The 25,382-nt window shown below is 38.9% G+C and overlaps 2 protein-coding genes across 5 annotated transcripts in view; one reads left to right on the top strand and one right to left on the bottom strand.

Moving 5' to 3' along the window:
* LOC133612299 (voltage-gated delayed rectifier potassium channel KCNH4-like) overlaps nucleotides 1–25,382 on the bottom strand; it is a 306,771-nt gene that overhangs the window by 278,373 nt on the left and 3,016 nt on the right. The window contains exon 2 of one of the 4 annotated variants that reach the window (XM_072913957.1): nucleotides 7,318–7,432. The exons of the other annotated variants lie outside the window; for them this stretch is intronic. The gene's annotated coding sequence lies outside the window, so the exon portion shown is untranslated. The remainder of the gene's footprint in view (nucleotides 1–7,317; nucleotides 7,433–25,382) is intronic. 4 annotated transcript variants of the gene reach the window in all.
* Nucleotides 1–25,382, top strand: part of prickle1a (prickle homolog 1a) — a 108,177-nt gene that overhangs the window by 4,229 nt on the left and 78,566 nt on the right. The gene's annotated exons all lie outside the window — the stretch shown is intronic.

A 25,382-nucleotide genomic window follows, 5' to 3' on the forward strand; every position in this document is an offset into this window, starting at 1 on the left:
TGGAATATTTTAATTAAAGGATTCTTGGATGAAGCCCACGTTCCACTTGTGAGGTCACTGATTTAAATAATACGAGAAGATAATCCTTTATTTATCCCTCACCGGGGAAATGTAATGACCATAAGTAGGGAATAGAGCAGTTATACACACAAAAATATGTTTTAAAATTGGATTTAAAAAGTTAGTCTGTATGCATGACTGTGTGGGTTACTTATTAAAGTGCTGCTTGATGATGTCACTCGTCCCAGCACTCGCCGAGTCTGTTAGTTTGAGCAAGGAAAGGCCCCACGTCAATGGAGTTCTTCTGGACACATAGTGGGGGGGTTATCTGAGTGTATCTGAATGTGTCTAAAAAAACGTTTCTTACGGTGCAATTGATAGGAAGGGGTTTCTTTTTGTCTCAATGGCACGCGGTTGTTCCTATTGGCTGGCTAACAAGTGAAGAGAGCCTGACTGAGTGAGCCGAGGACCAAGGTGTTGGTGTCACCTAGTGGCCACGTCTGAGGTTGACCTGAACAGATGAGGAGGTGACTTTGGAGGCAGAAGGATAGGAGATATTTACCCAATGTAAGTGTTTAGGTAAAAGTACTCCCAGTAAGTGCTCTATAACTTGTGTACTGATATGTCATTATTGAAACAATTATTGAGGGGGAGACCTCTTAAATATGAATCCCTCATTTAGAAAACACTTGCTTGGACTTTTGTGGGAACACTTTTCGGTTTCCAGTTTCAGTACCAGATACACGGGTGTCAAACTCAAGGCCTGGGGTCAAATCTGTGGCCTGCAAAAGCCTGGAAGTAATGCGCGTCAATAAAGAACTTCTTATTTTTTAACAAAATTCTGTTTTGACAGAAAAAAAATGTACTCCATACAATTGCATATATAAACTTTAATATTATCTAATAATGTATCAAATATACTTAATTTAAATACATGCATTTAGGTTGGAACGTACTTATGTATGAATCTGTAATAATAATGTTGTTAATGTTAATGATGTAATAATAGTCATATTTATACGAATTTAGGTTGGAAAGTATTTACCGGTATAACTAGATGAGACAATTCCTGTAGGGATTGCATGTGAATGCTCCAATGCTGAAGTCGAACTGAAATGCTGATAGAATGTACAAAGCCCGTTTCCATATGAGTTGGGAAATTGCGTTAGATGTAAATATAAACGGAATACAATGATTTGCAAATCCTTTTCAACCCATATTCAATTGAATGCACTACAAAGACAACATATTTGATGTTCAAACTCATAAACTTTATTTATTTTTTTGCAAATAATAATTAACTTAGAATTTCATGGCTGCAACACGTGCCAAGTAGTTGGGAAAGGGCATGTTCACCACTGTGTTACATGGCCTTTCCTTTTAACAACACTCAGTAAATGTTTGGGAACTAAGAAGACACATTTTTTAAGCTTCTCAGGTGGAATTATTTCCCATTCTTGCTTGATGTACAGCTTAAGTTGTTCAACAGTCCGGGGGTCTCCGTTGTGGTATTTTAGGCTTCATAATGCGCCACACATTTTCAATGGGAGACAGGTCTGGACTACAGGCAGGCCAGTCTAGTACCCACACTCTTTTACTATGAAGCCACGTTGATGTAACACGTGGCTTGGCATGGTCTTGCTGAAATAAGCAGGGGCGTCCATGGTAACGTTGCTTGGATGGCAACATATGTTGCTCCAAAACCTGTATGTACCTTTCAGCATTAATGGCGCCTTCACAGATGTGTAAGTTACCCATGTCTTGGGCACTAATACACCCCCATACCATCACAGATGCTGGCTTTTCAACTTTGGGCCTATAACAATCCGGATGGTTCTTTTCCTCTTTGGTCCGGAGGACACGACGTCCACAGTTTCCAAAAACAACTTGAAATGTGGACTCGTCAGACCACAGAACACTTTTCCACTTTGTATCAGTCCATCTTAGATGAGCTCAGGCCCAGCGAAGCCAACAACGTTTCTGGGTGTTGTTGATAAACAGTTTTCGCCTTGCATAGGAGAGTTTTAACTTGCACTTACAGATGTAGCGACCAACTGTAGTTACTGACAGTGGGTTTCTGAAGTGTTCCTGAGCCCATGTGGTGATATCCTTTTCACACTGATGTCGCTTGTTGATGCAGTACAGCCTGAGGGATTGAAGGTCACAGGCTTAGCTGCTTACGTGCAGTGATTTCTCCAGATTCTCTGAACCCTTTGATGATATTACGGACCGTAGATGGTGAAATCCCTAAATTCCTTGCAATAGCTGGTTGAGAAAGGTTTTTCTTAAACTGTTCAACAATTTGCTCACGCATTTGTTGACAAAGTGGTGACCCTCGCCCCATCCTTGTTTGTGAATGACTGAGCATTTCATGGAATCTACTTTTATACCCAATCATGGCACCCACCTGTTCCCAATTTGCCTGTTCACCTGTGGGATGTTCCAAATAAGTGTTTGATGAGCATTCCTCAACTTTATCAGTATTTATTGCCACCTTTCCCAACTTCTTTGTCACGTGTTGCTGGCATCAAATTCTAAAGTTAATGATTATTTGCAAAAAAAAAATGTTTATCAGTTAGAACATCAAATATGTTGTCTTTGTAGCATATTCAACTGAATATGGGTTGAAAATGATTTGCAAATCATTGTATTCCATTTATATTTACATCTAACACAATTCCCCAACTCATATGGAAACGGGGTTTGTAGCATGAATGTAAGAATAGTATGAATGTTGAAATGGTTTTAATGTGGAAGAGTTTAAATTTCCAGGAAAACCGGAATTTGGTTTGGAACTTGGGAAAGTGTTAGTTTGAATGTCCAGAATGAGTGGAATGTGTTGATGTAGGAATGGTTTGAATATGTTGAAAAATGTGGGAATTGTGTTACTTGTAAAAATGTCCCATTCATTTCAATATGGGGAACTTCCTGGAAATTTGGGGAAAGCGTTTTTATTTTTTTCAAACAATTTAGAGCATGAATGTCCTGAATGAGCTGAATTGGTTGGTGTTGGAATTGTTTAAATCGGGCAAGAAATGTTGAAGTAGTAACAGTTTTTTTAATTGAAAAATGGTATTACGGAATTTTGGGAAAACCGGAAATTTTTCCAAGTTCTTAAGCCAACTTGGTTTTTTTTGTCCTGACTAAGAGGAATGTGTTGACAGTGGAACAGTTGAAATGGGTTGAAAGAATTGGAAATAAGGTTAGAAAAAAACAGGAATTCCTGGAAAAATGGTTGTTTGAATTTCCAGAATGAATTGAAAATGTTGAACGGTAACAAAATATTGGTATCGGGACAACATTAATTATATATATATATATATTAGGGATGTCCCGGCCGCCGATATTTGCAAAAAAATGCGAATCGGCAAGGCATGGGAAAATGCTGATCCAGATCCAGTTTAACAAAAATCCGGTCCGTGTTTTCCAACGCACCAATTTAAATAATACATTCCACTTTTCTGCTGCTCCCTAATTTCCGCTCCGCATTTTACAGCACACCTTCAATACATCCACAGGTCTGTGGATTCTCACGCAGTTGCTTTTAGCTGCTGGCATTACACGACAGGCTCTTCTCACTCTTTCCTGTGTCTCCTTCTCACAGACAGCAAGCGCACCTTCTTACACACGTCACATACTGTCACATCATACGTCACATACGTATACGCCCTCCCCGAGCAGAGACGTAGCAGCATGGCTAACGTTAGCTGTGATGCTAGCGCAGCCGTGCTTGCCTGTGCAATTGTGCACTGCTCAAGCGTCCTCTGCGCACGGCAAATCTATGCCACGCACAAAATCAAAAAAAAAGTAAGCGCATAACAATTTTCGACACACGGACACGACAGAGAAAACAGTTTTCGTTATCATTGTTCAAATATTGCAACGTCTGTCGAGACGCTTATCTCCATTCGGTGCCACACGCCCACACCATCAAAATGCCGAGGCAAACATTTCCAGATCAACACCGTATGAAAAAAATAGTGATTTTTTTAGTTGTGATTTCCTTCTCTGCATGAAAGTTTAAAAGTAGCATATATTAATGCAGTATGAAGAAGAATGTTTTAATGTAGACACATAGAATCATCATACTGCTGTGATTATATGCATCAAATGTTCATTCAAGGCTAAGGCAAAATATTGAGATATATATCGTGTATCGCAATATGGCCTTAAAATATCGCAATATTAAAAAAAGGCCATATCGCCCAGCCCTAGTTCAATGATGCCATTTCTGTTTGTCATGTATAATTGTGTCTATTTTGTGTTTATCCTTGAATAAACAGGTCAGTTTCTTGTTACCAACCATTGTGTATTATTCAAACTCCCCTAATTCAGCTGGCTAGTTGTTATCAAGAGTACTAAAACCCTTTTCAACATGATTCTGACAACTAAGTAGGCTAAATAACTTTAAACTTTAATACATGCTCGGATAGGCCAGTATCGGTATCGGATCGGAAGTGCAAAAACAATATCGGTATCGGATCGGAAGTGCAAAAACCTGGATCGGGACATCCCTAATATATATATATATATATATATATATATATATATATATATATATATATATATATATATATATATATATGTCTTAATAAGGTTATCCAAAAAATAGTGCTCGATACCGTAGTAGAGCGCAATATATGTATGTGTGGGAAAAAAAAATCACAAGACTATTTCATCTCTACAGGCCTGTTTCATGAGGGGGGGGTTCCCTCAATCATCAGGAGATTTTAATGGGAGCATTCACATACCATGGTTTATATAGGGCACAGAGTGGGTGGGTACAGGCTGGCGTAGGGGCGTGGTGATTGGCTCATGTGTTAACACATGAGCCAATCACCATGGAGTTCATGTAGGCTTAATGATGGCTCATGTGTTAACACATGAGCCAATCACCACGCCCCTACGCCAGCCTGTACCCACCCACTCTGTGCCCTATATAAACCATGGTATGTGAATGCTCCCATTAAAATCTCCTGATGATTGAGGGAACCCCCCCCTCATGAAACAGGCCTGTAGAGATGAAATATTCTTGTGATTTTTTTTCCCACACATACATATATATATATATATATATATATATATATATATATATATATATATATATATATACACATATTTATATATATATATATATATATATATATATATATATATTAGGAGTGTAACGGTACACAAAAATTTCGGTTTAGAGGTCACGGTTTGGTTCATTTTCGGTACAGTAAGAAAACAACAAAATATAAATTTTTTGGTTATTTATTTACCAAATTTGTAAACAATGGCTTTATCCTTTGAACATTGGGAACACTATAATAATTCTGCCCACGTTAATCAACATTAAACTGCTTCAAGTTGTTGCTCAGATTAAATAAAATGACAAAACGTTTCTTCTATATATAAAAAGTGCAACATTAAACAGTTTTAAGTCAACTCATCATACTTAATTTATTACAGCATTTGGGAAACCTGTAGTTGATTTTGAATATGTAAATGTTACATTTTTATCAACATGTGAGAGCAGGGACCCTGCAATTCAAAACTAGGCTGCTCCATTACTAATGATTAATGTAACTATAGCTGAAAAAATAGTACAATAGCTTTAGGAGAGAACACCATGGAGTTCATGTAGGCTTAATGATGCACTTACATTATTATATCAACTATCAGAGACAGAAACTCTTCATTTAACATAATGTCCTTTTTTGCTGCTTCAACACAGCTCAATCAACACAGAAAAAGGTAAAGTGAAATAACAGACAGACAGGGCTTTGCTGTCCGTAACACACACACACACACACACACACACACACACACACACACACACACACACACACACACACACACACACACACACACACACACACACACACACACACCACAAAATGAGCTAACGTTTCGCTAAAAGCGTATTAGCCTTCACCTCAAGCCAGGACTGCGAGCAAGCTGAGCTACAGTTTATATTTCTAGAAGGTCAACGGGCTCATAGTGATGTTACTAGTATTTGACTGGGAGGTGTTTATTATCATTTGGGGAGAGTCCGCTGCCTGATGCTTACCTGCTAGAGATGCGCGGATAGGCAATTTATCTCATCCGCAACCGCGTCAGAAAGTCGTCAACCATCCGCCATCCACCCGATGTAACGTTTGATCAGAACTGCATCCGCCCGCCATCCGCCCGTTGTTATATATCTAATATTAATTAAAAAAAAAAAAAAGGGTGAAAACTACGCGAATTGCACCTTGTGCAGACAAGATTTTTCGATCGGACACGGAGGAATTAGCAATGTAAAAGACCACGTTGGGACAAAAAAACACAAGTCTAATGCCGTTGCTAGCGATACAAGTGGAAAACTTTCAACGTTTTTCGTCGCCCAAACAGATTCTTTGGATGTGATAAATGCCGAAGTTTTATTTACGGAGGCAATAATTGAGCATGGACTTCCAATTGCACTGGCTGATCACATGGGACAGTTAATAATGTAATGCAACCTTTAAAAATCATTACGCGGTGATCGCGATCCCAAAAATAAACTTTTCTTGCATGATAATGTCCAGAAAAATTCGCTTTATATTACTATAGAGTCCTTTTAACGAATGAGTTTGATGGTTTATCACAAACCTTAAATGAAATTCCATGGCCACTGTCCTGCTCTCTATATCAACCAGGGTGAGCCCCACCCCTTTCGTGAGCGCACTGAGCGCGGAGTGACCCCTTTTACGCGCCCCCGGCAACAGGGGTGGCAAGCAGGTAAGCTGCGCGGGCGGAGCGCGCGGAGTGACCCATGTTACGAGCCCCCGGCCACGGGGGTGGCGGGCAGGTAAGCTGCTTACCTGCTGCGCGTGACGCCGGCCGCGTCGAAAGCGGACGAGGCGGGGTGTCGGTGCGGTGGGCGCGGTAGTGACCCTGGACGTGCGTCAGGCCCTTCTCGCGGATCGCCTCAGCTACGGCTCCCGGTGGGGCCCTCTCGGGGGAAGGGGCCTCGGTCCCGGACCCCGGCGAGGCGTCGGGGGCCTTCTCCGCTCCGTAAAAGTGTCCATCTCTTTTTTTTTTTTTCTTCTGTTGTGGCATATGCAGCAGGTGCCTGCTCGTTTTTCGTATGTGGGTAACAACATTTAACTATGTATATATATTTCCCAATTGGTTTAACTGCCACCCGCAAAAAAAAATAAAAAATAAAAAATAAAAAAAATATCTAATTAATCCGCCCGACCCGACCCGCGAGCGGATAAAATCTTATTTTTTTTAATTTCATCCGCCCGATCCGCGGATAATCCGCGGACTCCGCGGTTGTGTCCGCAAACCGCGCATCTCTATTACCTGCTAAACGGCTGTTACCGCTCTGAATGTGCACTGCTGATTGGCTGTTACCGCTCTGCGTGTAACCAATCAGATGGTTGTGTGGGTGGGACAATGCTGGGTGCTGTGTAGAGTACTGACAGAGAAGAGGCAGAAAGCGGAGCAGCTTGTTAAGACTTTAGCTTAGGCGGCTACTTCATATGTTCGTGTGGAAACTCGTTCGGTACACCTCCGAACCGAACCGAAACCCCTGTACCGAAACGGTTCAATACAAATACACGTACCGTTACACCCCTAATATATATATATAAATAGATAGATAGATAGATAGATAGATACCGTATTTTTCGGACTATAAGTCGCAGTTTTTTTCATAGTTTGGCCGGGGGTGCGACTTATACTCAGGAGCGACTTATGTGTGAAATGATTAACACATTACCGTAAAATATCAAATAATATTATTTAGCTCATTCACGTAAGAGACTAGACGTATAAGATTTCATGGGATTTAGCGATTAGGAGTGACAGATTGTTTGGTAAACGTATAGCATGTTCTATATGTTATAGTTATTTGAATGACTCTTACCATAATATGTTACGTTAACATACCAGGCACGTTCTCAGTTGGTTATTTATGCCTCATATAACGTACACTTATTCAGCCTGTTGTTCACTATTCTTTATTTATTTTAATTGCCTTTCAAATGTCTATTCTTGGTGTTGGGTTTTATCAAATAAATTTCCCCAAAAAATGCGACTTATACTCCAGTGCAACTTATATATGTTTTTTTCCTTCTTTATTCGGCAGGTGCGACTTATACTCCGGTGCGACTTATACTCCGAAAAATATGGTTGATAGATAGATAGATAGATAGATAGATAGACAGATAGATAGATAGATCACCTCGACTTGGTCATTTAAAAAGGCTGCTGAAAAAATGTGGCCACCCCTGCTGTAGGCTTAGGACCGGCAGCACCTCATAAGGCAGCGTCGGTGCCAGGGGGACAGAATTTTACAACATGGCGTGCTGAAGACAAATGGCAGACATAAACAGCACGCGTGTGTGTCGGGCTGCACAGAAAAGTCAGCGTCCACTAACTGGCAGAGAGTTATGAAAGTGCAGTATACGTAGATTTAAAAAGGCGAATGAATCACCGGAATGTCCCCCCTGCAAGACAAACACTTTGGCAGCCTTTAGCTCTGAGATCGGGTCCAGCTCGCTGGCCTCGGCTGGGCCCCAGAACTGGGCTGTCAGAGGCGGTCCTTCGGATTGGACGTGGCAAAGAGCAGAGCTGTAAACTGTGAGCGGTCTCTTGGCGGGGGGGCCCGTGTGAAAAAATGCCTCGCTCAAACACGGACCAGTCCGTGGTCCTGCAAGGCCGCAGGCCGGGCTGGATCGGAGCCACGAGAGAGTGCGCTGCCAACCGCAGAGGATGTGCAGCATCTGCCGGCACACGTTGAGCGCACATGCGACGCATCGTTGCCAAGTGATTAAAAGTCGTTAGTGATTTAGCGCTTCCAGGCACAACTCTGCAGGATGATGTTAGGGCTCACATGGGTGGGGGGGGCTGATGCTGACCACACGTCTTAATTGCGGCGCTAACTATCAGACCACCGCGTTGATGAAAGTGTGCCTCGCCATACACACGCACTCTCATTGCATGGACTGTGAATGCACAAAACTACCAAAACTGATAGGATTATCTGGGTAAAGTTGGAACGGTCAATGAAGGAATAACAGTTGAATGGAGTGAGGTTCCCAAGTTAGCGCATTAAATACCGGGATATCTAGTCGTCATTATGCTGCTTTCCAAAAATCGACTAAGTATTGTATTGTGCTTGCATTTAGCTCCGAGCTCCAGGTTTTTTAGGGACTGCAATGTCCCTTTGGGACAGAGGACCCTATTGTAATTGTAAGGTTTTATTATTATTATTCCGCCGCCTCTTTGAGCTGTAATTTGACCCCCTTAACATGCTTCAAAACTCACCAAATTTGACACACACGTCACAACCATGTTTCATGTCGTAGAGACATGAAACAAAAACCTCTATGTAGGTCTGACGTAGACCTAGATTTCATACATCAACTTCCTTCAGCAAAAATCAACAGGAAGTTTGCAGATCCCCCTTCAAAACAAAAGTTTTGTAAAAACAGTCACCTTTGCCTCTTTGAGCTGTAATTTGACCCCCTTAACATGCTTCAAAACTCACCAAATTTGACACACACGTCAGGACTGGCGAAAATTGCCATCTAATCAAAAAACCCAAATTTAAAACTCAAAATTGCGCTCTAGCGCTCCCTAGGAAGAAAACACAGACAAAACTGCCTGTAACTTCCAGTACGAATGTCGTAGAGACATGAAACAAAAACCTCTATGTAGGTCTCACTTAGACATAGATTTCATACATCGACTTCCTTCAGCAAAAATCAACAGGAAGTTTGCAAATCCCCCTTCAAAACAAAAGTTTTGTAAAAACAGTCACCTTTGCCTCTTTGAACTGTAATTTGACCCCCTTAACATGCTTCAAAACTCACCAAACTAGACACACACAAAAACCAAACCCCAAAACTCAAAATTGCGCTCTAGCGCCCCCTAGGAAGAAAACACAGACAACTTCTCCTAGGAAGAACACTCAGACAAAACTACCTGTAACTTCCAGTAGGAATGTCTTAGAGACATGAAACAAAAACCTCTATGTAGGTCTCACTTAGACCTACATTTCATATATTGACAACCCCCAGCAAAAATCAACAGGAAGTTTGCAATTCCCCCTTCAAAACAAAAGTTCTGTAAAAACCGGTCACCTTTTTTCAAACATTATCTCCTCTGAGCGCGTTTGTCGTGTCGGCATCAAACTAGCACAGGAGAGAGATTGAACCCTAATGATTAAAAGTTGACCAAAGAGTTTTAATTACTGCTCCGGTTTGGATTTTATGTGCCGTCAAAGTCGGTCCCGTCCATCACTGCTTGCAGCTTTAATTTGGAATTGAATTTGCATTCTTTAGTCAGGTTTGTTTATTGTCAACACACTGACTGGTGGAAAGTGAATGGAGTTAAGTTCCCCAACCTCGTCATGTTAGAAACACAACTACCTACTAGGGTGGTCCCGATACCAATATTTTGGTACGGGTACCAAAATGTATGTCGATACTTTTCTAAATAAAGGGGACCACAAAAAAATTGCATTATCGGCTTTATTTTAACAAAACATCTTAGGGTACATTAAACATATGTTTCTTATTGCAATTTTGTCCTTAAATAAAATAGTGAACATACTAGACAACTTGTCTTTTAATAGTAAGTAAGCAAACAAAGACTCCTAATTAGTCTGCTGACGTATGCAGTAACATATTGTGTCATTATTCATTCCATTATTTTGTCAACATTATGAGGGACAAACTGCAAAAATTGATTATTAATCTACTTGTTCATTTACTGTTAATATCTGCTTATGTTCTGTTTTAACATGTTCTATCTACACTTCTGTTAAAATGTAATAATCACTTATTCTTCTGTTGTTTGATTATTTACTTTAGTTTTGGGTGATACCACAAATTTAGGTATCGCTCCGATACCAAGTAGTTACAGGATCATACATTTGTCATAACGTGAAGGTTTTCGCAGCTTACTGCGAGGATTGTTTTCTCAGGAAGCAAACGGACTACTCCGGACATGGCATGCAGGTAAAAACATGATTTAATCTTGACTCAAAAAGGGGTACAAACAAAAAGCGCTCAAGGCGAAGGTACAACTTAACGAAGGAAACAAAAACTAACACTTAGCGTAAACTATGGAAATGAAACAAAAATTCGCTAACTGTGGCATGAATAAACAAAAACTTACTTGGCAAGGCATGGAACGAGCAGTATGAACAGAGCATGAACAATCAGCATGAACTATGGCATGAACAGAGCATTAAAAGAACATGTACAGAGCAATGTCGCCAGGACAACTAACTGGCAAAACAGGCTTAAATAATAGTCTCCGATTAGAGCAGGTGCGTGATCCGAACACATAAGGCAGGTGAAACTAATGAGTCGTCACTCTTCATGGAAACTAAAACAAACAAGGAAGCGCAAACAGGAACTGAAAAAGTCCAAAAACTAACAAAAAACAACAAAACATAATCCAGACCACAGAACATGACAACATTGGTCATATTCAAAGTCCTCATGTGTTCAGGGACATATTTCCTGAGTTTATAAACATTATATGAACTTTAAAAAAAAGAAAAAAGATTTTGAGACGATACAAAATATCGATGTAATCATAGTAGTATCGACTAGATACGCTCTTGTACTTGGTATCATTACAGTGGATGTTAGGTGTAGATCCACCCATGGCATTTGTTTTCATTCATTCAGCTTTTGTTAGCGGTGACGCCGGTGATCTATTGTATCCTCTTATGGTGTGTAGTGAAACATGTTTAGCTATTCCTCGTCCTGCAGTGATAATGGTACATGTAAGAAACTTACTTTATTTGTCGCCCTGGAGGCCAGGATTAGTGATTTAGAAGTAGCTAAAACACTGCCGACTTCGGATGGATGTTAGCTGCTAGCTAGCTAACCATGTCTTAAAGCACCTCTTCCTGAGGGTGTTTCAGTGTTATAACTTCACCTTTATCTTTACTTTTTAAGGCAAAATGCGTCCATTCTCCCTTTTCTGTCTACACACTGTGTCTGCTTGTAAGTACTGTATTTTCCGGACTATAAGGCGCACTGCAGATGAGCAGTCAGGTCAGGTCTATTTTCATACAAAAGGGGTCATATTTAGATTTTTTTTTCTAAATGTGAAACACTTCCCTGTGGTCTACATCAGTGTTTTTCAACCACTAGTGTGCCGTGAGATATAGTCTGGCGTGCCGTGGGAGATTATCTAATTTCACCTATTTGGGTTAAAAATATTTTTTGCAAACCAGTAATTATAGTCTGCAAATGATGTGTTGTTGTTGAGTGTCGGTGCTGTCTAGAGCTCGGCAGAGTAACCGTGTAATACTCTTCCATATCAGTAGGTGGCAGCCGGTAGCTAATTGCTTTCTAGATGTCGGAAACAGCGGGATGCAGCGTGCAGGTAAAAAAGTATCTAATGCTTAAACCAAAAATAAACGAAAGGTGAGTGCCCCTAAGAAGAGGCATTGAAGCTTAGGGAAGGCTATGCAGAACGGAACTAAAACTGAACTGTCTACATTATAAACAAAAACAGAATACTGGATGACAGCAAAGACTTACTGTGGAGCAAAGACAGCGTCCACAATGTACATCCGAACATGACATGACAATCAACAATGTCCCCACAAAGAAGGATAAAAACAACTGAGATATTCTTGATTGCTAAAACAAAGCAGGTGCGGGGAATATCGCTCAAAGGAAGACATGAAACTGCTACAGGAAAAGAAAAAGAAAAAAGAAAAAGCCACCAAAATAGGAGCGCAAGGCAAGAACTAAAACACCACACACAGGAAAACAGCAAAAAAAAGTCAAAATAAGTCAGGGAGTGATGTGACAGGTGGTGACAGTACACCTACTTTGAGACAAGAGCTATATTGATGCATGCTTGGTTATGGTTTAAAGTCATATCCAACAATTGCGACAACGACTTTTTACTGTCAACTGAGTTTTGTTTTTTTAATGATTTCTGCTGGTGGTGTGCCTCCAGATTTTGTCAATGCAAAAAATGTGCCTTGGCTCAAAAAAAGGTTGGAAAACACTGGTCTACATAACATGTGATGGTGGTTCTTTGGTCAAAATGTTGCATACATGATGTTTTACAGACCATTTTCAAGCCACTTTCTGACAGTCACTTAAAGTTAAAGTTAAAGTACCACTGCATTTGACACATCACCCTTGATCACCCCCTGGGAGGTGAAGGGAGCAGTGAGCAGCAGCGGTGGTCACGCCCGGGAATCAATTCCAAACCCTTGATGCTGAGTGCCAAGCAGGGAGGTAATGGGTCCCATTTTTATAGACTTTGGTATGACTCGGCCGGGGTTTGAACTCACAACCTACAGCTGTTGCTTTCAATTTTTTTCATGCAAAATTGCGATCTAGGTATAGCAGTTTTTTAGGCGTGAATGGAGTGACGTTCCCCAAGCTCATGAAGTTAGCACATTAAAACACTACTACCCACAGTCCTTAGGCTGCTATCACATGTTAACTCATATTTATCACCAAAAATATATTAATTTTCTTCCAGATGACATTTTAGCATTGAGCATCGGGTTTCTTGCAGTTAAATTTTAAGACCAGCGTGCATTATTTAGTGCTTTAAGTCACACAAAAACATAATATAATATATATAAAATCGAAAACAAATGAGCCAGAGACAGTCATTAAAGTACAAAAACAGCACACAACAGGGGATTGTGTTAAACCTTTCCGGACCAGCGTCCTGAAAATATGCAAAACATGCTTTTTTTTTCCACTTTTACCTCACAAACAGCCTCCCTCCCAACCCCTTCCTGTGGAGCCCTTCCCATTGATCCCATAACCCACGATGGCGTCGTGACAGGGGTGGAGCCAACGGGCACGCACGATAAGGGGAAAAAGGTCCTCGGGGTTTAATAATGGAGCGACAACAAAGTGATTTCCTGAAATGTTCCAGGCTGGAGAACAGCTACTGGACGCCTGCCAGGACGTACTTTTAATACAATTCCTTATCAAGGGGAACAAAACAATAAGATAGGCCAAATCACACAGTGCTAAATTTAGCAATGAAAATACATTTGAATAGTGTTCCAAAATATAACAAAAACAAAGCGCCTGCATTCTTAAGAGTCTTCAGTCAAAAGTGTTTTGCATAACATGAAATGAGGTTTGATATTTTTAACACTTGAAAAAAAAGTACTGCAGTAAAAGTTATTGAAAAAAAAGACCTAATAATGATGGAAATAAAAAAAATTTATAATAAATAAATAAAAAATATATATATATATACACATACATATATATATATATATATATATAAATAAAATAAAAACAATGATACCTCATATTAATACATATATTTAAATGTACTGAAGTTAATCAAAATCTTAAAAAAAAAAATAATGCTCTTTTATGCAATAACAAAGCTGATTAAAAGAATGCAAGGAGAATATTTATGCTATGGTGTTGGTTTATTCTGAACATTCTATTCCGAGCATGCATACATATATATATATATATATATATATATATATATATATATATATATATATATATATATATATATATATATATTTAAAAAAAAAAATATATATATATATATATATATATATATATATATATATATACAGTATATATATATATATATATATATATATATATATATATATATATATATATATATATATATATATATATACAGTATATATATATATATATATATATATATATATATATTACACAAATTTCTCAAGCCATTCCAAAATCAAAATGCTCCTTGCTAATCTTAGTCAATTGCTAGCATGCTAATGTTAGCATGCAAACTTTTTCCCCAGCTATTTATACTGTATACACCTCAGAGTCACATATTTTTCGGGAATGCACCTCGGAGACGTACAAACCCCAAAACCAGTGAAGTTGGCACGTTGTGTAAATGGTAAATAAAAAGAGAATACAATGATTTGCAAATCCTTTTCAACTTATATTCAATTGAATAGACTGCAAAGACAAGACAGTTAACGTTCGAACTGAGAAACTCTGCTATTTTTTGCAAATATGAGCTCATTTGGAATTTGATTCCTGTAAGATGTTTCAAAAAAGCTGGCACAAGTGGCAAAAAAGACTGAAAAAAGTTGAGGAATGCTCATCAAACACTTATTTGGAAAATCCCACAGGTGAACAGGCTAATTGGGAACAGGTGGGTGCCATGATTGGGTATAAAAGCAGCTTCCATGAAATGCTCAGTCATTCACAAACAAGGATGGGGCGAGGGTCACCACTTTGTGAAAAAATGCATGAGCAAATTGTCGAACAGTCTAAGAACAACATTTCTCAACAAGCTTTTGCAAGGAAATTGGGGATTTCATCATCTATGGTCCGTAATATCATCAAAAGGTTCCGAGAATCTGGAGAAATCACTGCACGTAACATTGAATGCCCGTGACCTTGGATCCCTCAGGCAGTACTGCATCAAAAACCGACATCAGTGTGTAAAAAATATAAAACCACTGTCAGTAACTACAGTTGGTCGCTACATCTGTAAGTGCAAGTTAAAACTCTACTATGCAAAGCGAAAGCCATTCATCAACAACACCCAGAAACGCCGCCGGCTTCGTTGGGCCCGAGCTCATCTAAGATGGACTGATGCAAAGTGGAAAAGTGTTCTGTGGTCTGACGAGTCCACATTTTAAATCGTTTTTGGAAACTGTGGACGCTGTGTCCTCCGGAACAAAGAGGAAAAGAACCATCCGGATTGTATAGGCGCAAAGTTGAAAAGCCAGCATCTGTGATGGTATGGGGGTGTATTAGTGCGCAAGGCATGGGTAACTTACACATCTGTGAAGGCGCCATTAATACTGAAAGGTACATACAGGGTTTGCAGCAACATATGTTGCCATCCAAGAAACGTTATCATGGACGCCCCTGCTTATTTCAGCAAGACAATGCCAAGCCACGTGTTACATCAACGTGGCTTCATAGTAAAAGAGTGCGGGTACTAGACTGGCCTGCCTGTAGTACAGACCTGTCTCCCATTGAAAATGTGTGGCGCATTATGAAGCCTAAAGTACCACAACGGAGACCCCCGGACTGTTGAACAACTTAAGCTGTACATCAAGCAAGAATGGGAAAGAATTCCACCTGAGAAGCTTAAAAAATGTGTCTTCTTAGTTCCCAAAAGTTTACTGAGTGTTGTTAAAAGGAAAGGCTATGTAACACAGTGGTGAACATGCCCTTTCCCAACTACATTGGCACGTGTTGCAGCCATGAAATTCTAAGTTAATTATTATTTGCAAAAAAAAAATAAAGTTTATGTGTTTGAACATCAAATATCTTGTCTTTGTAGTGCATTCAATTGAATATGGGTTGAAAATGATTTGCAAATAATTGTATTCCGTTCATATTTACATCTAACACAATTTCCCAACTCATATGGAAACGGGGTTTGTATTTTGTGTTACCTGACACTATCTGGCTCCCGTGCTTACTGTTAGCATTTCAGTTTTGGCTTTGGTATTTCAGCACTCACGCGCAATTTCTACCGAAATTACTTATTTTAGTTTTTATTTGTATTATTTTGGCATGTAAAAACTTAAAAAGCATGACAGGGCACACAATGCTTATGTCACATACGGTATAATAATATCCCTCTCACAGAGGAGATGAATTATGAGCCATTGGATGTGGTCACACGTCACAGTGAAGGTAGGGGGTCAGGGGTCAATATTGACTGAGGCCGACTGAGGACATTTCCAGAGGGTCGGAGGCCCCACACAATGGAGACACTGGAAGCCCAACAAGTGGACAGCGTCTCCTAGTAAGAGCTTTGTTTGCTGTGCTCGCAATGTCCACCTGCGAGGGGGTCGGCCTCCCAAGGATGCCAGATGTGTGAGCTGCTCTTAGGCCAAAATATTAGGGACAAGTGCACAATCTAATGAGATTGGTAGCATTTCATGGCTTCTCACTGAAGGTTGGAAAATGTGTTTCTTGTGCATGGGGTGAGTTTTTGTAGTATTACCAACTCCAAAACTAACACACTGATGACGTCTAATGACTGCTTTCATGCTGTCCAGTAGGCTTGGCTTCCTCACTGTAATAGTGATAAGGCTGCCAGTTGTGTCTTTCCCCCCATTTTCCCCTCAACACACACTCTTGCTCCGATGACCTCATACCTGGGAGCCATGAGAACTGCAGACAAAACCTGATTGCGCTCCATTCCCACGTTCTGTAAGTGCACGCAGTCACAGCGCTCGATGCTAATTTGTACAGTATCTCACAAAAGTAGGGATGATGTTTGATAAGAAATTATCGAGTTCGAGCCCATTATCGAATCCTCTTATCGAACCGATTCCTTATCGATTCTCTTATCGATTCTCTTATCGAATCCAGATAGGTTGTTGTATATGGAAAAAAACACAATATTTGGTTTAACAAAAGCTCACTTTTATTTTATAAGAAAAAACTAAACTAAAATAAATAAATAAATATTGACTGTTACCCCCCTAAAAAATAAATAAATAAATAAAAATATTGACTGTTGTTACCCAAAGTATATTAAGTGGGATTTTTCAGAAAAACAAATATATACAGTAACACAAAAACAACCTGTCTCTGTGATCACTATAGGTGTATAAATAATAATATAGTGTTAAATAAAATCAGTCCCTTGGGCACAAAACTGAAAATAATACAGCTCTCCAAAAAGTGCACTTCTGCTGCTATTGGAACATACTAACTACACACACAGGCAGACAGCTAACACACAATCCAAGACGTCTAATAAAGTTCCAAAGCAGATTAATCCATTTAGGCTCTTTATTGTTGTTGATCTTGCTTTTTCTTTTCTTATCTTTACTTTTGTCTTGCACTGGACTGTTTTTTTTGTTGTTGTTTTTTTAAACTGAAATACACACAATGACAAATGTATAAGCTATGTGATTCAATTAACATACTGAAATTTAATACACAATATGTAAATATTAGCTTCACACAAATATACAGTACTATCATCAAACAAATACTTCTGAGTTTTGAAACTAATTCGATGGTGGAAATACACGACTGGCAGCCATTTTAAGTCCTCAAAACATCCATTGAAACAGTGCACAAAAATCGTTTTTCAATAAACATCTTACGATCAAATTTAACCACTTTCCACCTTAATATTGAGTTACATAAACAAGTTAAACAGTTTACTTACAGACTTATCTTTTCCAAGGCTTGTAAGAGCTAACACAACTTGTCTACTTCTCGTCGCCAACCCGGAAGTGCCCAAACTATTGACGCGTAGTATTTTCATATCGCCACAAGATGTCAGTAAGAGTCTACAATCAAATGGGCATAACATTGCCCATTTGGGATTCGTTCCCAGGGATTCGAATAAAGAACCAACTCTTTTTCTTTACTATAGTGGCCTCGATAACGAGAACAGGTTCTCAAAAAGGGATTCGAGTCCATGGAATCGGTTCTTTTCTTATCGAACAACCGGGAGAATCGGTTTCGAACATCATCCCTACACAAAAGTGACAACATCGTCACGTTTTCATCAATTATATGGCATCAGAGGGTTGGTCTTGAACTGGGTAAGAAGCTACTTAACCAACATGAAGCCAGTGATGGGTAAACTACTGTCATCTGGTGGTGTCAGAAGAGTATAACATACAATGGAATTTGGAAAAAAAAGTGTAAAAATAAAAATGTGCATGTCACTACACATGAAGTACACGTTTGTGTGCTTATGGACTAAGTACATCATATTAAAAGATGATTTTTAGTTTTTGTTCTAATTAGGGTCCAATAATCCCAAATAGCAAAGAGAAATAAAAAAAAGCATGTAAACCAACAGCTTTGGCCTTAAGAGGTTAAATGTAGCTAAGCTACAGGGGAAGCTATCCCCGGAGAACTGTAGCAAGCTACACTACAAGCTACACTGCAAAAGTAGTTAGCTACATTTAACAACATTTCTATCTATGGACCCACATGTATAATATCAATGTTCATGTAACTGTACAAATATTACTATTAACTATCTGTCATTTAGCTGGGGACACCCTACAACTACCTCTAGGGGTTGCCACACCCCTCTCTATGTATTTATTTAATTTGCCTTTTCTTTGGCCCACCCCTATAATGTTATTAATTTTCTCTACCTACAGTAAAAAAAAAAACAGCATCTATCTATATCTTGACAAACACGTCTTAGATGAAGAGAGCAGGTTAGTTTTATGTTATGGTTTACAGAGTAAACAACTAAAAACTAAGGTTTTGGGCATTGTTTTCTCTAAACGCATACATTTGTCGAAATATGGCCAAGGACATGCATTATTGTGGGTTTCCTGACGTCAATTTTCATCACTAAAGGAAAAATCTAATCTGCGGGAGAGAGTTCCTCTGACATTTTCAAGTAGGTTTCTTTTTTTTTTTTAGTGGTCAGTTTGAAGCATACCTGCCAACTTTTGAAATCAGAAAAACCTAATAGCCAGGGTCCAGGGGTAGGTCCAGGACAAAGTACCGGTGGGGGGTCCGACGCAAAATGATTATTAGCATTCAGACAGGTTAAAATGTTGCTAAAACCATCACTTTTCTATCAGTCACAGTGACTTTTCAAAACAAAAATATTACAGCAAAAATCATATGGGTTGATTGACATGTTTATTCTGTAAGCTAACTTCAATAGTTTGAAATTATTTTGACAGTTAATGCCAGTTATCCTGTCAACCTTTCACAAGACTTCAATTTGTTAATTGAAAGTATAAACAATATAAACACTTTTTACAGTAAACAAATGGTAAAACAGTACTAAACAATTCCATTAAAAAAAAAATTGGTGTCATTATTAACTTTCTGTCCAAACTTGTATAATCTACTGCCTTGTTCAATTGTAAAAAATATTCTGTGCCTAAAATTCACATTTCTATCACAATTATCATACTGTAAACATGGTAAGCTAACTTCATTAAAATTAATAGTCCTGTCAATAGCATGGAATTACAATTCAAATGTAGTTTTTTTGTAAGCCTTTCAAAAGAATTCAAAATATGAAAAATTAATGAAAATTAATTTAAGCCATCAGACACTTGAAAAGTGGCACATCACATCTCTAATGTAATCATTTTAACTTTTCAACAGAAATAGCACTGCAAAAATATTAAGGACATACTTCTGTATTTTGGTAGTTATGCTGTCAACATTTAACAAGATTTCTTCAACTTGGACTTGAAAGCATAAATAGTATAAACACTTTTAACAGTATAACAGTACTAAACAATTCCAATAGATAACATTGGTGTCATTACCTTTTTGTGGCTAAAATCCAAATTTATTCTATCAGAGTACTGACAATACTTTTCCAATGTCGTCATCGAAATATCGAACACAAATGGGGTACAGTTTTACATCGTCATAATCGGTGCTGCCGTCAGTCGACATGCTAAGTGGTTCCGTCTTCATGACATCGGCGATACTTTTTGAGGATTCTGTTCCAAGACACTGAATAATGTTTGATGTTTTGGTTCGACCACATCCATATTTTTTGGCGATTTTCGAGTCGGGAAACATTTTCCGAAATAACTGACCCATGAGATCAGCCAGTGCGATTGGAAGTCCATGCTCAATTATTGCCTCCGTAAATAAAACTTTGGCATTTATCACATCCAAAGAATCTGTTTGGGCGACGAAAAACGTTGAAAGTTTTCCACTTGTATCGCTAGCAACGGCATTAGACTTGTGTTTTTTTGTCCCAACGTGGTCTTTTACATCGCTAATTCCTCCGTGTCCGATCGAAAAATCTTGTCTGCACAAGGTGCAATTCGCATAGTTTTCACCCTTTTTGGAACGGATAATTATTCCCGGATAGGCTTTTGAATATTCTTCACGGAATGACTGCAGTTTTCTTTTCGGTTTAAGACTCGTTTGCGATTTTTCTCCGGCTGATTCCATGATCGTTCGCTCGTTTGGAAACAATGGCAACAGGTGCCTCGTGCTTGGCAGCGGTGCTATAAATAGCCTCGCGCATGGCATTCGGAATGGCTCGATAGGAAGTTACGGGAAGCAGTGTCGATTGTCATTGTTGTTATGCGATTTCGTGAATAAAACTTTAAAAAAAAAAAATTTTTAATTAATGAAAAAACATATTTTTTATCACTGCAACCGTAACCCAGAATAGGTTGATGAAAACCGTACTAATTACGGGAAAACCGGAGTAGTTGGCAGGTATGTAAATGCTACGTGTGTAACTGAATAAATCATGCTTTGATTAACAGTCTGAAAATGCAGTGAACACACCAACCAACATGTACCAGGTGATGGCGTTAAAAGTCATGTTTGATCGTCTCACAGCCGCTATCCAGATTATTGGCTGTCTATTTATTAGCTTCATTACTTCACTTTCTTCGGCTTTGAGAAAAGTCTCACCAAATATTTTTTTCCTTAAGCGATAATAGCCACGATTGATACCGTATGTTCGTGCCACGTTTTGAACTTGTTAAAGAATAAAACAAAACTTGAGCACAGAGTCTTGCATTGAGCCATGTGAATAAGCAATTCAGAGTCCAGCAAGACCCACAATGCAATGCCTTTCCATGTCACATTTTCAAGCAAGAAGTCTGGCTCCCTGGTCCTTAGCTTTGTGGAAATGTGGCCCCCGGAACGATTTAGTTGAATATCCCTGCTGTACACTGGCTACTCTAAAGTTGACTGGTCTGTGATGTTGATTGAAAAGATGTTATAAGAAGGACTCGTGAGATACTGTTTATGACCGGAGAAAAGCTCGGTTGGTTAGTTAGTTAGGCGTGCTGGTTCCCCTCTGTGCAGTGGCAATGGAGCATGCGCTTAATTAGAAGGCTGCAAAAAAAAAGTCTGCAACCAAGTTCTTTCTCCAGGAATGTCAATCATTAGCTGACTGCACAGTCCTTAACTGTTACAGACCATCACCGAAGCTGTGTAGTTTTGGAGCAAAAACGCTTCCACGTGTTTTGGGACTCTTTCACCTCGTACAATAAGTCGTCTCTTCCGATCGTGGGTTGCTTTCTTGCGGCTCTTCTGGATGTGGCCGCCATATGAGGACTGCAGTGAGGTCTGGTGGTTGCCTGACTCCTCGAAAGGCGTGAGGTCATAAGCCGCAGTGAAATGTGGTCGATGCTGGATGGCGCCTTTTCAACAGCCAGGTTCAAACTTTTACACGCAGGTACCAAAACATAAAAAAGCACCTTTAAGGAACAAGACAGACAATAAATCGCACACTTTGGTCCTCTCCAAGTTTGTCCAGGGAGACCACACATGACAGGGCTCGCCCTTTGCTCATCCAGTGCTTTTGTCAGCATGAGTGTAGTGGTGTTGCCCCACAGCCCATTCACCCTGCGTCCTCTCCGTGTGCAGACAGCCACAGGCTTTTGTTGAGTTATAGTGTCCTCAAATAAAGGGGCTTCCTCCCTTTAACAGCCCCCAGGAGCTCTGCTGCTCCACTTCCCATTGTTCCCAATGAGGTCCCGCTTTTACAACTAGGTGAGAGGGTGTCAAATTGAGAGTGAAATATGGCCGGCTCCCCAAACGTGCGTCTCCGTGATGTTTGGCGGCGGCCGTTTGATGGGGAGCGGTAATGCGAGCTGAGGTTTATGTATCCGTCCATTGACAGAGGACGTCCATGCTGCGTTACGTCACGTTGGTATCCAGAGGATTGCATAAACCAAGCTGCCTTTAGTAAGATCACAATCCCGAGTTAAAGGGGAACTGCACTTTTTTTGGCATTTTGCCTATACTTCACAATCATTATGAGAGACAAGAACACACATGTTTTTTCTTTTTTTTAAAAGGATTTTAAAGATGAAAAAAAACATTTGAAAGATGCGTGGACCTCGACTTAAACAAATTGAAAAACGTATTCGGGTGTTACCATTTAGTGGTCAATTGTACGGAATATGTGCTGTACTGTGCAATCTACTAATAAAAGTTTCAATCAATCAATCAATCAATCAATGCGGCTATTGTGAGTCACCGTTGTATCCATCAAAGCTTCTAAAACAACTTCAAAACCCTCCATCAACGTTTTATATACACACTGCAAGTATATATATATAATATAGTAACAGACACCTTCATAACACCATGTAATATGTACAATATACACACTGCAAGTACCGTATTTTTCGGAGTATAAGTCGCTCCGGAGTATAAGTCGCACCGGCCGAAAATGCATAATAAAGAAGGGAAAAAACATATATAAGTCGCACTAGAGCATACTTGCCAACCTTGAGACCTCCGATTTCGGGAGGTGGGGGGCGTGGTCAGGGGTGGGGCGGGGCGTGGTTGGGGGCGTGGTTAAGAGGGGAGGAGTATATTGACAGCTAGAACTCACCAAGTCAAGTATTTCATACATAAATATATATATATATATATATATATATATATATATATATATATATATATATACACACATATATATATATATATATATATACACACACATATATATATATATATATATATATATATATATATATATATATATATATATATATATATCTACAGCCTGAAAATATGCAAACAAAACTGTGTTTAGATCATTGATACTTCAAACTTGCATAAATAAATCTTAAGGAATATAACATAACTTGGCTTCTGAGAGCTTCAAAATGTAATGAATAAAATGCTAAAATTGTTGATAAACAAGCAATTATTTTAATAATTAAATATGGTCATTTTAAATGAATTATGATCATTTAAAATTTATTATTTCAAATATGTTTATTTTAATGTATAATTCTATGGCTGGATGTAATAAGGAGTCAGAAAAAATACAAATAAAAATACAATTAATTTTGATGTTTTTAGTCAAATATAGTAAAAATGTATTTCGTTTTTTTTTTTTTAATTAGTAAATATATTCATTTTTAGGTAAGATAAACATAGTAATACAATTTACCTCTAGTATGGATGATTTAGTTCTTGTCACCCTGTTGTCTTCCCGTCTGAAAAAAGAATGTCCTCACTCAGGTCCGCATGGAGCTGGAGGGGGCGTGGCCTCCAGCTCCGGCTGAAAATTGGGAGATTTTCGGGAGAATATTTGTCCCGGGAGGTTTTCGGGAGAGGCGCTGAATTTCGGGAGTCTCCCGCAAAATTCGGGAGGGTTGGCAAGTATGCACTGGAGTATAAGTCGCATTTTTTGGGGAAATGTATTTGATAAAACCCAACACCAAGAATAGACATTTGAAAGGCAATTTAAAATAAATAAAGAATAGTGAACAACAGGCTGAATAAGTGTACGTTATATGAGGCATAAATAACCAACTGAGAACATGCCTGGTATGTTAACGTAACATATTTTGGTAAGAGTCATTCAAATAACTATAACATATAGAACATGCTATACGTTTACCAAACAATCTGTCACTCCTAATCGCTAAATCCCATGAAATCTTATACGTCTAGTCTCTTACGTGAATGAGCTATATAATATTATTTGATATTTTACGGTAATGTGTTAATAATTTCACACATAAGTCGCTCCTGAGTATAAGTCGCACCCCCGGCCAAACTATGAAAAAAACTGCGACTTATAGTTCGAAAAATACGGTAATATGTACAATATACATACTGCAAGTATATATATAATGTAGTAACAGACACCTTCATAACAATATGTAATATGTTTTATATACACACTGCAAGTATATACAGTACAGGCCAAAAGTTTGGACACACCTTCTCATTCAATGCGTTTTCTTTATTGTCATGACTATTTACATTGTAGATTGTCACTGAAGGCATCAAAACTACGAATGAACACATGTGGAGTTATGTACTTATTAACAAAACAAGGTGACATAACTGAAAACATGTTTCATATTCTAGTTTCTTCAAAATAGCCACCCTTTGCTCTGATTACTTTTTTGCACACTCTTGGCATTCTCTCGATGAGCTTCAAGAGGTAGTCACCTGAAATGGTTTTCACTTCACAGGTGTGCTTGAAGCTCATCGAGAGAATGTCAAGAGTGTGCAAAGCAGTGATCAGAGCAAAGGGTGGCTATTTTGAAGAAACTAGAATATGACACGTTTTCAGTTATTTCACCTTTTTTTGTTAAGTACATAACTCCACATATGTTTATTCATAGTGTTGATGCTTTCAGTGACAATCTACAATGTAAATAGTCATGAAAATAAAGAAAACGCATTGAATTTGGAGAAGGTGCGTTTTTAAATAGTTCCAAAAACACTAAGAAAAACACGCAACATGCTCTCATTCACCCAAGTCATTGTAATCTCCGGGCAACCGATCACAACTGGACTGTTCCGTTTTTATCAGAAGACGTTTTTGCCTTTCTTTCGAGCACGCTTCATCAGTCCATGCTCATAGACTTAGATTTGTCTGATCTAGTTTTAGATGCTGGAGCCAAAGCCCCAATGATCTATACTCCAACAAGAGGAGGGTGCGTGGAGGCAAGGTAGTAC

This window comes from Nerophis lumbriciformis, linkage group LG10, assembly GCF_033978685.3.
Source record: "Nerophis lumbriciformis linkage group LG10, RoL_Nlum_v2.1, whole genome shotgun sequence".
Lineage (NCBI taxonomy): Eukaryota > Metazoa > Chordata > Actinopteri > Syngnathiformes > Syngnathidae > Nerophis > Nerophis lumbriciformis.